Source organism: Saccoglossus kowalevskii, chromosome 3 (genome assembly GCF_978046115.1).
Source record: "Saccoglossus kowalevskii chromosome 3, keSacKowa6.1, whole genome shotgun sequence".
In the NCBI taxonomy this organism is placed as follows: Eukaryota; Metazoa; Hemichordata; class Enteropneusta; family Harrimaniidae; genus Saccoglossus; species Saccoglossus kowalevskii.
The window spans coordinates 37,321,933-37,336,221 of record NC_140643.1 but is presented as its reverse complement, the minus strand read 5'-3'; the positions used below and the strand labels follow the sequence as shown (position 1 = coordinate 37,336,221).

Below are 14,289 nucleotides of genomic sequence, written 5' to 3'. Positions count from 1 at the left end.
TTAGTGTTGTTTTTCACTCGGCATTTACTGCAGTGCACTGCATGCATTTATCCATTGCATTGTAGCGATCTTGTGCGGTTCGAACGTTCCCATGTGGCAAAATCTCTAGTGCGAATGATTGCGACAGTTTATATTAGTGTTCTTGTATCCGAATTTCATGACTAGAATTGAAAATCAAACATCATACTGCAATATGTAAAATAATGAGGGCTCGTCCAGGAGTTGGAACCCGGAACCACTGCCACAGTAAGTGAGTATCATGCCCCTAGACCAACGAGTCAGACAAACATGCTGTCTACATATAAAATTGGTGACGATAATTATTTGATCTCGGTATTTTGAAATTGAGGATTGCGAAATTGCTGTTTTTGTGCAATCGAATCTGGGGCAGCGATTATTCTTTGTTTGGCAAAATATGGGCTCGTCCGGGATTTGAACCCGGGACCTCTCACACCCAAAGCGAGAATCATACCCCTAGACCAACGCGCCAGATATAAATGGTACATAAGTATATGGAATCTTCGACGATAATTCTTCAATCGCTGATTTAAAAATGGATTGACAGATTGTCGTACTTATGCAAGCCGAATCTGGCACAGCGATTATTCTTTGTTCAATAGAATATTAGCTCATCCGGGATTTGAACCAGAGACCTCCTGTACCCTAAAGGTAGCGTTTACTAATCTACATAGAGGTAAATGACCAAGTGCGGAGTTACAGTAATAAACACACGTTTGGGACAATGGGTCACATAACAAGAAGTGGTATAATACCGTTTATCAGCTTTTCTAGTTTTCATTTTTTCATGATGTTAATTTAAAAAAAAGATCATTAACAAATTCGGTCATTGTACCATTCGTCAAACAAAATGTATCAAGCACAAAAATGTACTCACGAAAATGATAATGGCGTTGTAACAAGTACAGACTTTCCGATGGTTGCATCAGAGAAAAAAAAGAATATCAAAGTGCATGTAATTATCAATCATGTCTGCAGCAGCGTGGCGCAGCGAAGTGTGCTGGGCCCATAACCCAGAGGTCCCTGGATCGAAACCAGGCGCTGCTATAAGTTTTAAAAATCGATTTTTTTCTAAACTGTCGGTATTTCAGGTTTCAACACAATTGCATTAGCATGTAGTAACATATCCGCAACAAATAAAAATAATCTTAATAACAGTTTCACCTGTTTTTACATGAACACGTGTAGAATTATTAGTATTATCTGGAAAGTGACAATATTTTCGTAAATCCCAATAATACACAGTGAGATGTGGTGCAGAAGTTGAAAAAAATTAAAGGGAAATACGAGAATGTAGTTGTCTCTGTGGCGCAATAGGTTAGCGCGTTCTGCTGTTAACCGAAAGGTTGGTGGTTCGAGCCCACCCAGGGACGTTCTGAAGAGTTTTACTACTTTGATAAGTTTGTTGACTACTTATCAAAAATAAATTACAGTAATGGGCCACGTAAGTCAAATGAATGGCACTCACAATATATCATTTACCTGTGGATAGTTCTAACACGCGGCGCTATTGGTCGTTCCCTTTTAACGTAATATTTGGAATGTCGCCCTTTTATCGCGCTCCGATCCTTGGCTGAATGCCACTCAAGAATGCAGAATATCATTACCCCTATGAAACAATGGGTCGTGGAATTGAGTGACATAACTCTGTTCACATTTGGCTTGCAAGTACAGTTATTCGCATCTCATAGCCTTGCTGTTTCAACCGACGACATCGACCTTTGGGCTCGTGACATTCAAAGGAACCTGAACGGTGTCTTGGCCGTTTACAGTCGCGATGTCTACCACGACAACCCGAAGAAAAGACAAACTATCGTACTATTCGTCAAACAAAATGTACCAAGCACTAGTACTCACGAATATGATGATTGCGTTGCAACAAGTACAAGTTAGTGTTGTTTTTCACTCGGCATTTACTGCAGTGCACTGCATGCATTTATCCATTGCATTGTAGCGATCTTGTGCGGTTCGAACGTTCCCATGTGGCAAAATCTCTAGTGCGAATGATTGCGACAGTTTATATTAGTGTTCTTGTATCCGAATTTCATGACTAGAATTGAAAGTCAAACATCATACTGCAATATGTAAAATAATGAGGGCTCGTCCAGGAGTTGGAACCCGGAACCACTGCCACAGTAAGTGAGTATCATGCCCCTAGACCAACGAGTCAGACAAACATGCTGTCTACATATAAAATTGGTGACGATAATTATTTGATCTCGGTATTTTGAAATTGAGGATTGCGAAATTGCTGTTTTTGTGCAATCGAATCTGGGGCAGCGATTATTCTTTGTTTGGCAAAATATGGGCTCGTCCGGGATTTGAACCCGGGACCTCTCGCACCCAAAGCGAGAATCATACCCCTAGACCAACGAGCCAGATATAAATGGTACATAAGTATATGGAATCTTCGACGATAATTCTTCAATCGCTGATTTAAAAATGGATTGACAGATTGTCGTACTTATGCAAGCCGAATCTGGCACAGCGATTATTCTTTGTTCAATAGAATATTAGCTCATCCGGGATTTGAACCAGAGACCTCCTGTACCCTAAAGGTAGCGTTTACTAATCTACATAGAGGTAAATGACCAAGTGCGGAGTTACAGTAATAAACACACGTTTGGGACAATGGGTCACATAACAAGAAGTGGTATAATACCGTTTATCAGCTTTTCTAGTTTTCATTTTTTCATGATGTTAATTTAAAAAAAAGATCATTAACAAATTCGGTCATTGTACCATTCGTCAAACAAAATGTATCAAGCACAAAAATGTACTCACGAAAATGATAATGGCGTTGTAACAAGTACAGACTTTCCGATGGTTGCATCAGAGAAAAAAAAGAATATCAAAGTGCATGTAATTATCAATCATGTCTGCAGCAGCGTGGCGCAGCGGAAGCGTGCTGGGCCCATAACCCAGAGGTCCCTGGATCGAAACCAGGCGCTGCTATAAGTTTTAAAAATCGAATTTTTTCTAAACTGTCGGTATTTCAGGTTTCAACACAATTGCATTAGCATGTAGTAACATATCCGCAACAAATAACAATAATCTTAATAACAGTTTCACCTGTTTTTACATGAACACGTGTAGAATTATTAGTATTATCTGGAAAGTGACAATATTTTCGTAAATCCCAATAATACACAGTGAGATGTGGTGCAGAAGTTGAAAAAAATTAAAGGGAAATACGAGAATATAGTTGTCTCTGTGGCGCAATAGGTTAGCGCGTTCGGCTGTTAACCGAAAGGTTGGTGGTTCGAGCCCACCCAGGGACGTTCTAAAGAGTTTTACTACTTTGATAAGTTTGTTGACTACTTATCAAAAATAAATTACAGTAATGGGTCACGTAAGTCAAATGAATGGCACTCACAATATATCATTTACCTGTGGATAGTTCTAACACGCGGAGCTATTGGTCGTTCCGTTTTAACGTAATATTTGGAATGTCGCCCTTTTATCGCGCTCCGATCCTTGGCTGAATGCCGCTCAAGAATGCAGAATATCATTACCCCAATGAAACAATGGGTCGTGGAATTGAGTGACATAACTCTGTTCACATTTGGCTTGCAAGTACAGTTATTCGCATCTCATAGCCTTGCTGTTTCAACCGACCACATCGACCTTTGGGCTCGTGACATTGAAAGGAACCTGAACGGTGTCTTGGCCATTTACAGTCGCGATGTCTACCACGACAACCCGAAGAAAAGACAAACTATCGTACTATTCGTCAAACAAAATGTACCAAGCACTAGTACTCACGAATATGATGATTGCGTTGCAACAAGTACAAGTTATTGTTGTTTTTCACTCGGCATTTACTGCAGTGCACTGCATGCATTTATCCATTGCGTTGTAGCGATCTTGTGCGGTTCGAACGTTCCCATGTGGCAAAATCTCTAGTGCGAATGATTGCGACAGTTTATATTAGTGTTCTTGTATCCGAATTTCATGACTAGAATTGAAAATCAAACATCATACTGCAATATGTAAAAAAATGAGGGCTCGTCCAGGAGTTGGAACCCGGAACCACTGCCACAGTAAGTGAGTATCATGCCCCTAGACCAACGAGTCAGACAAACATGCTGTCTACATATAAAATTGGTGACGATAATTATTTGATCTCGATATTTTGAAATTGAGGATTGCGAAATTGCTGTTTTTATGAAATCGAATCTGGGGCAGTGATTATTCTTTGTTTGGCAAAATATGGGCTCGTCCGGGATTTGAACCCGGGACCTCTCGCACCCAAAGCGAGAATCATACCCCTAGACCAACGAGCCAGATATAAATGGTACATAAGTATATGGAATCTTCGACGATAATTCTTCAATCGCTGATTTAAAAATGGATTGACAGATTGTCGTACTTATGCAAGCCGAATCTGGCGCAGCGATTATTCTTTGTTCAATAGAATATTAGCTCATCCGGGATTTGAACCAGAGACCTCCTGTACCCTAAAGGTAGCATTTACTAATCTACATAGAGGTAAATGACCAAGTGCGGAGTTACAGTAATAAACACACGTTTGGGACAATGGGTCACATAACAAGAAGTGGTATAATACCGTTTATCAGTTTTTCTAGTTTTCATTTTTTCATGATGTTAATTTAAAAAAAAGATCATTAACAAATTCGGTCATTGTACCATTCGTCAAACAAAATGTATCAAGCACAAAAATGTACTCACGAAAATGATAATGGCGTTGTAACAAGTACAGACTTTCCGATGGTTGCATCAGAGAAAAAAAAAGAATATCAAAGTGCATGTAATTACCAATCATGTCTGCAGCAGCGTGGCGCAGCGGAAGCGTGCTGGGCCCATAACCCAGAGGTCCCTGGATCGAAACCAGGCGCTGCTATAAGTTTTAAAAATCGAATTTTTTCTAGACTGTCGGTATTTCAGGTTTCAACACAATTGCATTAGCATGTAGTAACATATCCGCAACAAATAAAAATAATCTTAATAACAGTTTCACCTGTTTTTACATGAACACGTGTAGAATTATTAGTATTATCTGGAAAGTGACAATATTTTCGTAAATCCCAATAATACACAGTGAGATGTGGTGCAGAAGTTGAAAAAAATTAAAGGGAAATACGAGAATGTAGTTGTCTCTGTGGCGCAATAGGTTAGCGCGTTCGGCTGTTAACCGAAAGGTTGGTGGTTCGAGCCCACCCAGGGACGTTCTAAAGAGTTTTACTACTTTGATAAGTTTGTTGACTACTTACCAAAAATAAATTACAGTAATGGGCCACGTAAGTCAAATGAATGGCATTCACAATATATCATTTACCTGTGGATAGTTCTAACACGCGGCGCTATTGGTCGTTCCGTTTTAACGTAATATTTGGAATGTCGCCCTTTTATCGCGCTCCGATCCTTGGCTGAATGCCACTCAAGAATGCAGAATATCATTACCCCAATGAAACAATGGGTCGTGGAATTGAGTGACATAACTCTGTTCACATTTGGCTTGCAAGTACACTTATTCGCATCTCATAGCCTTGCTGTTTCAACCGACGACATCGACCTTTGGGCTCGTGACATTCAAAGGAACCTGAACGGTGTCTTGGCCGTTTACAGTCGCGATGTCTACCACGACAACCCGAAGAAAAGACAAACTATCGTACTATTCGTCAAACAAAATGTACCAAGCACTAGTACTCACGAATATGATGATTGCGTTGCAACAAGTACAAGTTATTGTTGTTTTTCACTCGGCATTTACTGCAGTGCACTGCATGCATTTATCCATTGCGTTGTAGCGATCTTGTGCGGTTCGAACGTTCCCATGTGGCAAAATCTCTAGTGCGAAAGATTGCGACAGTTTATATTAGTGTTCTTGTATCCGAATTTCATGACTAGAATTGAAAATCAAACATCATACTGCAATATGTAAAAAAATGAGGGCTCGTCCAGGAGTTGGAACCCGGAACCACTGCCACAGTAAGTGAGTATCATGCCCCTAGACCAACGAGTCAGACAAACATGCTGTCTACATATAAAATTGGTGACGATAATTATTTGATCTCGGTATTTTGAAATTGAGGATTGCGAAATTGCTGTTTTTATGAAATCGAATCTGGGGCAGTGATTATTCTTTGTTTGGCAAAATATGGGCTCGTCCGGGATTTGAACCCGTGACCTCTCGCACCCAAAGCGAGAATCATACCCCTAGACCAACGAGCCAGATATAAATGGTACATAAGTATATGGAATCTTCGACGATAATTCTTCAATCGCTGATTTAAAAATGGATTGACAGATTGTCGTACTTATGCAAGCCGAATCTGGCGCAGCGATTATTCTTTGTTCAATAGAATATTAGCTCATCCGGGATTTGAACCAGAGACCTCCTGTACCCTAAAGGTAGCGTTTACTAATCTACATAGAGGTAAATGACCAAGTGCGGAGTTACAGTAATAAACACACGTTTGGGACAATGGGTCACATAACAAGAAGTGGTATAATACCGTTTATCAGCTTTTCTAGTTTTCATTTTTTCATGATGTTAATTTAAAAAAAAGATCATTAACAAATTCGGTCATTGTACCATTCGTCAAACAAAATGTATCAAGCACAAAAATGTACTCACGAAAATGATAATGGCGTTGTAACAAGTACAGACTTTCCGATGGTTGCATCAGAGAAAAAAAAAGAATATCAAAGTGCATGTAATTACCAATCATGTCTGCAGCAGCGTGGCGCAGCGGAAGCGTGCTGGGCCCATAACCCAGAGGTCCCTGGATCGAAACCAGGCGCTGCTATAAGTTTTAAAAATGGAATTTTTTCTAAACTGTCGGTATTTCAGGTTTCAACACAATTGCATTAGCATGTAGTAACATATCCGCAACAAATAAAAATAATCTTAATAACAGTTTCACCTGTTTTTACATGAACACGTGTAGAATTATTAGTATTATCTGGAAAGTGACAATATTTTCGTAAATCCCAATAATACACAGTGAGATGTGGTGCAGAAGTTGAAAAAAATTAAAGGGAAATACGAGAATGTAGTTGTCTCTGTGGCGCAATAGGTTAGCGCGTTCGGCTGTTAACCGAAAGGTTGGTGGTTCGAGCCCACCCAGGGACGTTCTAAAGAGTTTCACTACTTTGATAAGTTTGTTGACTACTTATCAAAAATAAATTACAGTAATGGGCCACGTAAGTCAAATGAATCGCACTCACAATATATCATTTACCTGTGGATAGTTCTAACACGCGGCGCTATTGGTCGTTCCGTTTTAACGTAATATTTGGAATGTCGCCCTTTTATCGCGCTCCGATCCTTGGCTGAATGCCACTCAAGAATGCAGAATATCATTACCCCAATGAAACAATGGGTCGTGGAATTGAGTGACATAACTCTGTTCACATTTGGCTTGCAAGTACAGTTATTCGCATCTCATAGCCTTGCTGTTTCAACCGACGACATCGACCTTTGGGCTCGTGACATTGAAAGGAACCTGAACGGTGTCTTGGCCGTTTACAGTCGCGATGTCTACCACGACAACCCGAAGAAAAGACAAACTATCGTACTATTCGTCAAACAAAATGTACCAAGCACTAGTACTCACGAATATGATGATTGCGTTGCAACAAGTGCAAGTTAGTGTTGTTTTTCACTCGGCATTTACTGCAGTGCACTGCATGCATTTATCCATTGCGTTGTAGCAATCTTGTGCGGTTCGAACGTTCCCATGTGGCAAAATCTCTAGTGCGAAAGATTGCGACAGTTTATATTAGTGTTCTTGTATCCGAATTTCATGACTAGAATTGAAAATCAAACATCATACTGCAATATGTAAAATAATGAGGGCTCGTCCAGAAGTTGGAACCCGGAACCACTGCCACAGTAAGTGAGTATCATGCCCCTAGACCAACGAGTCAGACAAACATGCTGTCTACATATAAAATTGGTGACGATAATTATTTGATCTCGGTATTTTGAATTTGAGGATTGCGAAATTGCTGTTTTTGTGCAATCGAATCTGGGGCAGCGATTATTCTTTGTTTGGCAAAATATGGGCTCGTCCGGGATTTGAACCCGGAACCTCTCGCACCCAAAGCTAGAATCATACCCCTAGACCAACGAGCCAGATATAAATGGTACATAAGTATATGGAATCTTCGACGATAATTCTTCAATCGCTGATTTAAAAATGGATTGACAGATTGTCGTACTTATGCAAGCCGAATCTGGCGCAGCGATTATTCTTTGTTCAATAGAATATTAGCTCATCCGGGATTTGAACCAGAGACCTCCTGTACCCTAAAGGTAGCATTTACTAATCTACATAGAGGTAAATGACCAAGTGCGGAGTTACAGTAATAAACACACGTTTGGGACAATGGGTTACATAACAAGAAGTGGTATAATACCGTTTATCAGCTTTTCTAGTTTTCATTTTTTCATGATGTTAATTTAAAAAAAAGGTCATTAACAAATTCGGTCATTGTACCATTCGTCAAACAAAATGTATCAAGCACAAAAATGTACTCACGAAAATGATAATGGCGTTGTAACAAGTACAGACTTTCCGATGGTTGCATCAGAGAAAAAAAAGAATATCAAAGTGCATGTAATTACCAATCATGTCTGCAGCAGCGTGGCGCAGCGGAAGCGGGCTGGGCCCATAACCCAGAGGTCCCTGGATCGAAACCAGGCGCTGCTATAAATTTTAAAAATGGAATTTTTTCTAAACTGTCGGTATTTCAGGTTTCAACACAATTGCATTAGCATGTAGTAACATATCCGCAACAAATAAAAATAATCTTAATAACAGTTTCACCTGTTTTTACATGAACAGGTGTAGAATTATTAGTATTATCTGGAAAGTGACAATATTTTCGTAAATCCCAATAATACACAGTGAGATGTGGTGCAGAAGTTGAAAAAAATTAAAGGGAAATACGAGAATGTAGTTGTCTCTGTGGCGCAATAGGTTAGCGCGTTCGGCTGTTAACCGAAAGGTTGGTGGTTCGAGCCCACCCAGGGACGTTCTAAAGAGTTTCACTACTTTGATAAGTTTGTTGACTACTTATCAAAAATAAATTACAGTAATGGGCCACGTAAGTCAAATGAATCGCACTCACAATATATCATTTACCTGTGGATAGTTCTAACACGCGGCGCTATTGGTCGTTCCGTTTTAACGTAATATTTGGAATGTCGCCCTTTTATCGCGCTCCGATCCTTGGCTGAATGCCACTCAAGAATGCAGAATATCATTACCCCAATGAAACAATGGGTCGTGGAATTGAGTGACATAACTCTGTTCACATTTGGCTTGCAAGTACAGTTATTCGCATCTCATAGCCTTGCTGTTTCAACCGACGACATCGACCTTTGGGCTCGTGACATTGAAAGGAACCTGAACGGTGTCTTGGCCGTTTACAGTCGCGATGTCTACCACGACAACCCGAAGAAAAGACAAACTATCGTACTATTCGTCAAACAAAATGTACCAAGCACTAGTACTCACGAATATGATGATTGCGTTGCAACAAGTGCAAGTTAGTGTTGTTTTTCACTCGGCATTTACTGCAGTGCACTGCATGCATTTATCCATTGCGTTGTAGCAATCTTGTGCGGTTCGAACGTTCCCATGTGGCAAAATCTCTAGTTCGAAAGATTGCGACAGTTTATATTAGTGTTCTTGTATCCGAATTTCATGACTAGAATTGAAAATCAAACATCATACTGCAATATGTAAAATAATGAGGGCTCGTCCAGAAGTTGGAACCCGGAACCACTGCCACAGTAAGTGAGTATCATGCCCCTAGACCAACGAGTCAGACAAACATGCTGTCTACATATAAAATTGGTGACGATAATTATTTGATCTCGGTATTTTGAATTTGAGGATTGCGAAATTGCTGTTTTTGTGCAATCGAATCTGGGGCAGCGATAATTCTTTGTTTGGCAAAATATGGGCTCGTCCGGGATTTGAACCCGGGACCTCTCGCACCCAAAGCGAGAATCATACCCCTAGACCAACGAGCCAGATATAAATGGTACATAAGTATATGGAATCTTCGACGATAATTCTTCAATCGCTGATTTAAAAATGGATTGACAGATTGTCGTACTTATGCAAGCCGAATCTGGCGCAGCGATTATTCTTTGTTCAATAGAATATTAGCTCATCCGGGATTTGAACCAGAGACCTCCTGTACCCTAAAGGTAGCGTTTACTAATCTACATAGAGGTAAATGACCAAGTGCGGAGTTACAGTAATAAACACACGTTTGGGACAATGGGCTACATAACAAGAAGTGGTATAATACCGTTTATCAGCTTTTCTAGTTTTCATTTTTTCATGATGTTAATTTAAAAAAAAGGTCATTAACAAATTCGGTCATTGTACCATTCGTCAAACAAAATGTATCAAGCACAAAAATGTACTCACGAAAATGATAATGGCGTTGTAACAAGTACAGACTTTCCGATGGTTGCATCAGAGAAAAAAAAGAATATCAAAGTGCATGTAATTACCAATCATGTCTGCAGCAGCGTGGCGCAGCGGAAGCGTGCTGGGCCCATAACCCAGAGGTCCCTGGATCGAAACCAGGCGCTGCTATAAGTTTTAAAAATGGAATTTTTTCTAAACTGTCGGTATTTCAGGTTTCAACACAATTGCATTAGCATGTAGTAACATATCCGCAACAAATAAAAATAATCTTAATAACAGTTTCACCTGTTTTTACATGAACACGTGTAGAATTATTAGTATTATCTGGAAAGTGACAATATTTTCGTAAATCCCAATAATACACAGTGAGATGTGGTGCAGAAGTTGAAAAAAATTAAAGGGAAATACGAGAATGTAGTTGTCTCTGTGGCGCAATAGGTTAGCGCGTTCGGCTGTTAACCGAAAGGTTGGTGGTTCGAGCCCACCCAGGGACGTTCTAAAGAGTTTCACTACTTTGATAAGTTTGTTGACTACTTATCAAAAATAAATTACAGTAATGGGCCACGTAAGTCAAATGAATCGCACTCACAATATATCATTTACCTGTGGATAGTTCTAACACGCGGCGCTATTGGTCGTTCCGTTTTAACGTAATATTTGGAATGTCGCCCTTTTATCGCGCTCCGATCCTTGGCTGAATGCCACTCAAGAATGCAGAATATCATTACCCCAATGAAACAATGGGTCGTGGAATTGAGTGACATAACTCTGTTCACATTTGGCTTGCAAGTACAGTTATTCGCATCTCATAGCCTTGCTGTTTCAACCGACGACATCGACCTTTGGGCTCGTGACATTGAAAGGAACCTGAACGGTGTCTTGGCCGTTTACAGTCGCGATGTCTACCACGACAACCCGAAGAAAAGACAAACTATCGTACTATTCGTCAAACAAAATGTACCAAGCACTAGTACTCACGAATATGATGATTGCGTTGCAACAAGTGCAAGTTAGTGTTGTTTTTCACTCGGCATTTACTGCAGTGCACTGCATGCATTTATCCATTGCGTTGTAGCAATCTTGTGCGGTTCGAACGTTCCCATGTGGCAAAATCTCTAGTGCGAAAGATTGCGACAGTTTATATTAGTGTTCTTGTATCCGAATTTCATGACTAGAATTGAAAATCAAACATCATACTGCAATATGTAAAATAATGAGGGCTCGTCCAGAAGTTGGAACCCGGAACCACTGCCACAGTAAGTGAGTATCATGCCCCTAGACCAACGAGTCAGACAAACATGCTGTCTACATATAAAATTGGTGACGATAATTATTTGATCTCGGTATTTTGAATTTGAGGATTGCGAAATTGCTGTTTTTGTTCAATCGAATCTGGGGCAGCGATTATTCTTTGTTTGGCAAAATATGGGCTCATCCGGGATTTGAACCCGGGACCTCTCGCACCCAAAGCGAGAATCATACCCCTAGACCAACGAGCCAGATATAAATGGTACATAAGTATATGGAATCTTCGACGATAATTCTTCAATCGCTGATTTAAAAATGGATTGACAGATTGTCGTACTTATGCAAGCCGAATCTGGCGCAGCGATTATTCTTTGTTCAATAGAATATTAGCTCATCCGGGATTTGAACCAGAGACCTCCTGTACCCTAAAGGTAGCGTTTACTAATCTACATAGAGGTAAATGACCAAGTGCGGAGTTACAGTAATAAACACACGTTTGGGACAATGGGCTACATAACAAGAAGTGGTATAATACCGTTTATCAGCTTTTCTAGTTTTCATTTTTTCATGATGTTAATTTAAAAAAAGGTCATTAACAAATTCGGTCATTGTACCATTCGTCAAACAAAATGTATCAAGCACAAAAATGTACTCACGAAAATGATAATGGCGTTGTAACAAGTACAGACTTTCCGATGGTTGCATCAGAGAAAAAAAAGAATATCAAAGTGCATGTAATTACCAATCATGTCTGCAGCAGCGTGGCGCAGCGGAAGCGTGCTGGGCCCATAACCCAGAGGTCCCTGGATCGAAACCAGGCGCTGCAATAAGTTTTAAAAATGGAATTTTTTCTAAACTGTCGGTATTTCAGGTTTCAACACAATTGCATTAGCATGTAGTAACATATCCGCAACAAATAAAAATAATCTTAATAACAGTTTCACCTGTTTTTACATGAACACGTGTAGAATTATTAGTATTATCTGGAAAGTGACAATATTTTCGTAAATCCCAATAATACACAGTGAGATGTGGTGCAGAAGTTGAAAAAAATTAAAGGGAAATACGAGAATGTAGTTGTCTCTGTGGCGCAATAGGTTAGCGCGTTCGGCTGTTAACCGAAAGGTTGGTGGTTCGAGCCCACCCAGGGACGTTCTAAAGAGTTTCACTACTTTGATAAGTTTGTTGACTACTTATCAAAAATAAATTACAGTAATGGGCCACGTAAGTCAAATGAATCGCACTCACAATATATCATTTACCTGTGGATAGTTCTAACACGCGGCGCTATTGGTCGTTCCGTTTTAACGTAATATTTGGAATGTCGCCCTTTTATCGCGCTCCGATCCTTGGCTGAATGCCACTCAAGAATGCAGAATATCATTACCCCAATGAAACAATGGGTCGTGGAATTGAGTGACATAACTCTGTTCACATTTGGCTTGCAAGTACAGTTATTCGCATCTCATAGCCTTGCTGTTTCAACCGACGACATCGACCTTTGGGCTCGTGACATTGAAAGGAACCTGAACGGTGTCTTGGCCGTTTACAGTCGCGATGTCTACCACGACAACCCGAAGAAAAGACAAACTATCGTACTATTCGTCAAACAAAATGTACCAAGCACTAGTACTCACGAATATGATGATTGCGTTGCAACAAGTGCAAGTTAGTGTTGTTTTTCACTCGGCATTTACTGCAGTGCACTGCATGCATTTATCCATTGCGTTGTAGCAATCTTGTGCGGTTCGAACGTTCCCATGTGGCAAAATCTCTAGTGCGAAAGATTGCGACAGTTTATATTAGTGTTCTTGTATCCGAATTTCATGACTAGAATTGAAAATCAAACATCATACTGCAATATGTAAAATAATGAGGGCTCGTCCAGAAGTTGGAACCCGGAACCACTGCCACAGTAAGTGAGTATCATGCCCCTAGACCAACGAGTCAGACAAACATGCTGTCTACATATAAAATTGGTGACGATAATTATTTGATCTCGGTATTTTGAATTTGAGGATTGCGAAATTGCTGTTTTTGTGCAATCGAATCTGGGGCAGCGATTATTCTTTGTTTGGCAAAATATGGGCTCATCCGGGATTTGAACCCGGGACCTCTCGCACCCAAAGCGAGAATCATACCCCTAGACCAACGAGCCAGATATAAATGGTACATAAGTATATGGAATCTTCGACGATAATTCTTCAATCGCTGATTTAAAAATGGATTGACAGATTGTCGTACTTATGCAAGCCGAATCTGGCGCAGCGATTATTCTTTGTTCAATAGAATATTAGCTCATCCGGGATTTGAACCAGAGACCTCCTGTACCCTAAAGGTAGCGTTTACTAATCTACATAGAGGTAAATGACCAAGTGCGGAGTTACAGTAATAAACACACGTTTGGGACAATTGGCTACATAACAAGAAGTGGTATAATACCGTTTATCAGCTTTTCTAGTTTTCATTTTTTCATGATGTTAATTTAAAAAAAGGTCATTAACAAATTCGGTCATTGTACCATTCGTCAAACAAAATGTATCAAGCACAAAAATGTACTCACGAAAATGATAATGGCATTGTAACAAGTACAGACTTTCCG

The 14,289-nt window shown here is 40.0% G+C and overlaps 8 non-coding genes across 8 annotated transcripts; all 8 read right to left on the bottom strand.

Annotated features, from left to right (window-relative positions):
* Window positions 1-417: 417 nt before the first annotated feature.
* Window positions 418-489, bottom strand: TRNAP-UGG (transfer RNA proline (anticodon UGG)). Its single transcript has one exon. It is a non-coding gene; the product is annotated as a tRNA-Pro (tRNA).
* Window positions 490-2,324: 1,835 nt separating this feature from the next.
* Window positions 2,325-2,396, bottom strand: TRNAP-UGG (transfer RNA proline (anticodon UGG)). The gene has a single exon. It is a non-coding gene; the product is annotated as a tRNA-Pro (tRNA).
* A 1,836-nt stretch (window positions 2,397-4,232) lies between these two features.
* On the bottom strand, window positions 4,233-4,304 carry TRNAP-UGG (transfer RNA proline (anticodon UGG)). The gene has a single exon. It is a non-coding gene; the product is annotated as a tRNA-Pro (tRNA).
* Window positions 4,305-6,141: 1,837 nt separating this feature from the next.
* Window positions 6,142-6,213, bottom strand: TRNAP-UGG (transfer RNA proline (anticodon UGG)). Its single transcript has one exon. It is a non-coding gene; the product is annotated as a tRNA-Pro (tRNA).
* Window positions 6,214-8,050: 1,837 nt separating this feature from the next.
* TRNAP-UGG (transfer RNA proline (anticodon UGG)) lies at window positions 8,051-8,122 on the bottom strand. The gene has a single exon. It is a non-coding gene; the product is annotated as a tRNA-Pro (tRNA).
* Window positions 8,123-9,958: 1,836 nt separating this feature from the next.
* On the bottom strand, window positions 9,959-10,030 carry TRNAP-UGG (transfer RNA proline (anticodon UGG)). The gene has a single exon. It is a non-coding gene; the product is annotated as a tRNA-Pro (tRNA).
* Window positions 10,031-11,866: 1,836 nt separating this feature from the next.
* TRNAP-UGG (transfer RNA proline (anticodon UGG)) lies at window positions 11,867-11,938 on the bottom strand. Its single transcript has one exon. It is a non-coding gene; the product is annotated as a tRNA-Pro (tRNA).
* Window positions 11,939-13,773: 1,835 nt separating this feature from the next.
* Window positions 13,774-13,845, bottom strand: TRNAP-UGG (transfer RNA proline (anticodon UGG)). Its single transcript has one exon. It is a non-coding gene; the product is annotated as a tRNA-Pro (tRNA).
* Between the last annotated feature and the right edge of the window lie 444 nt (window positions 13,846-14,289).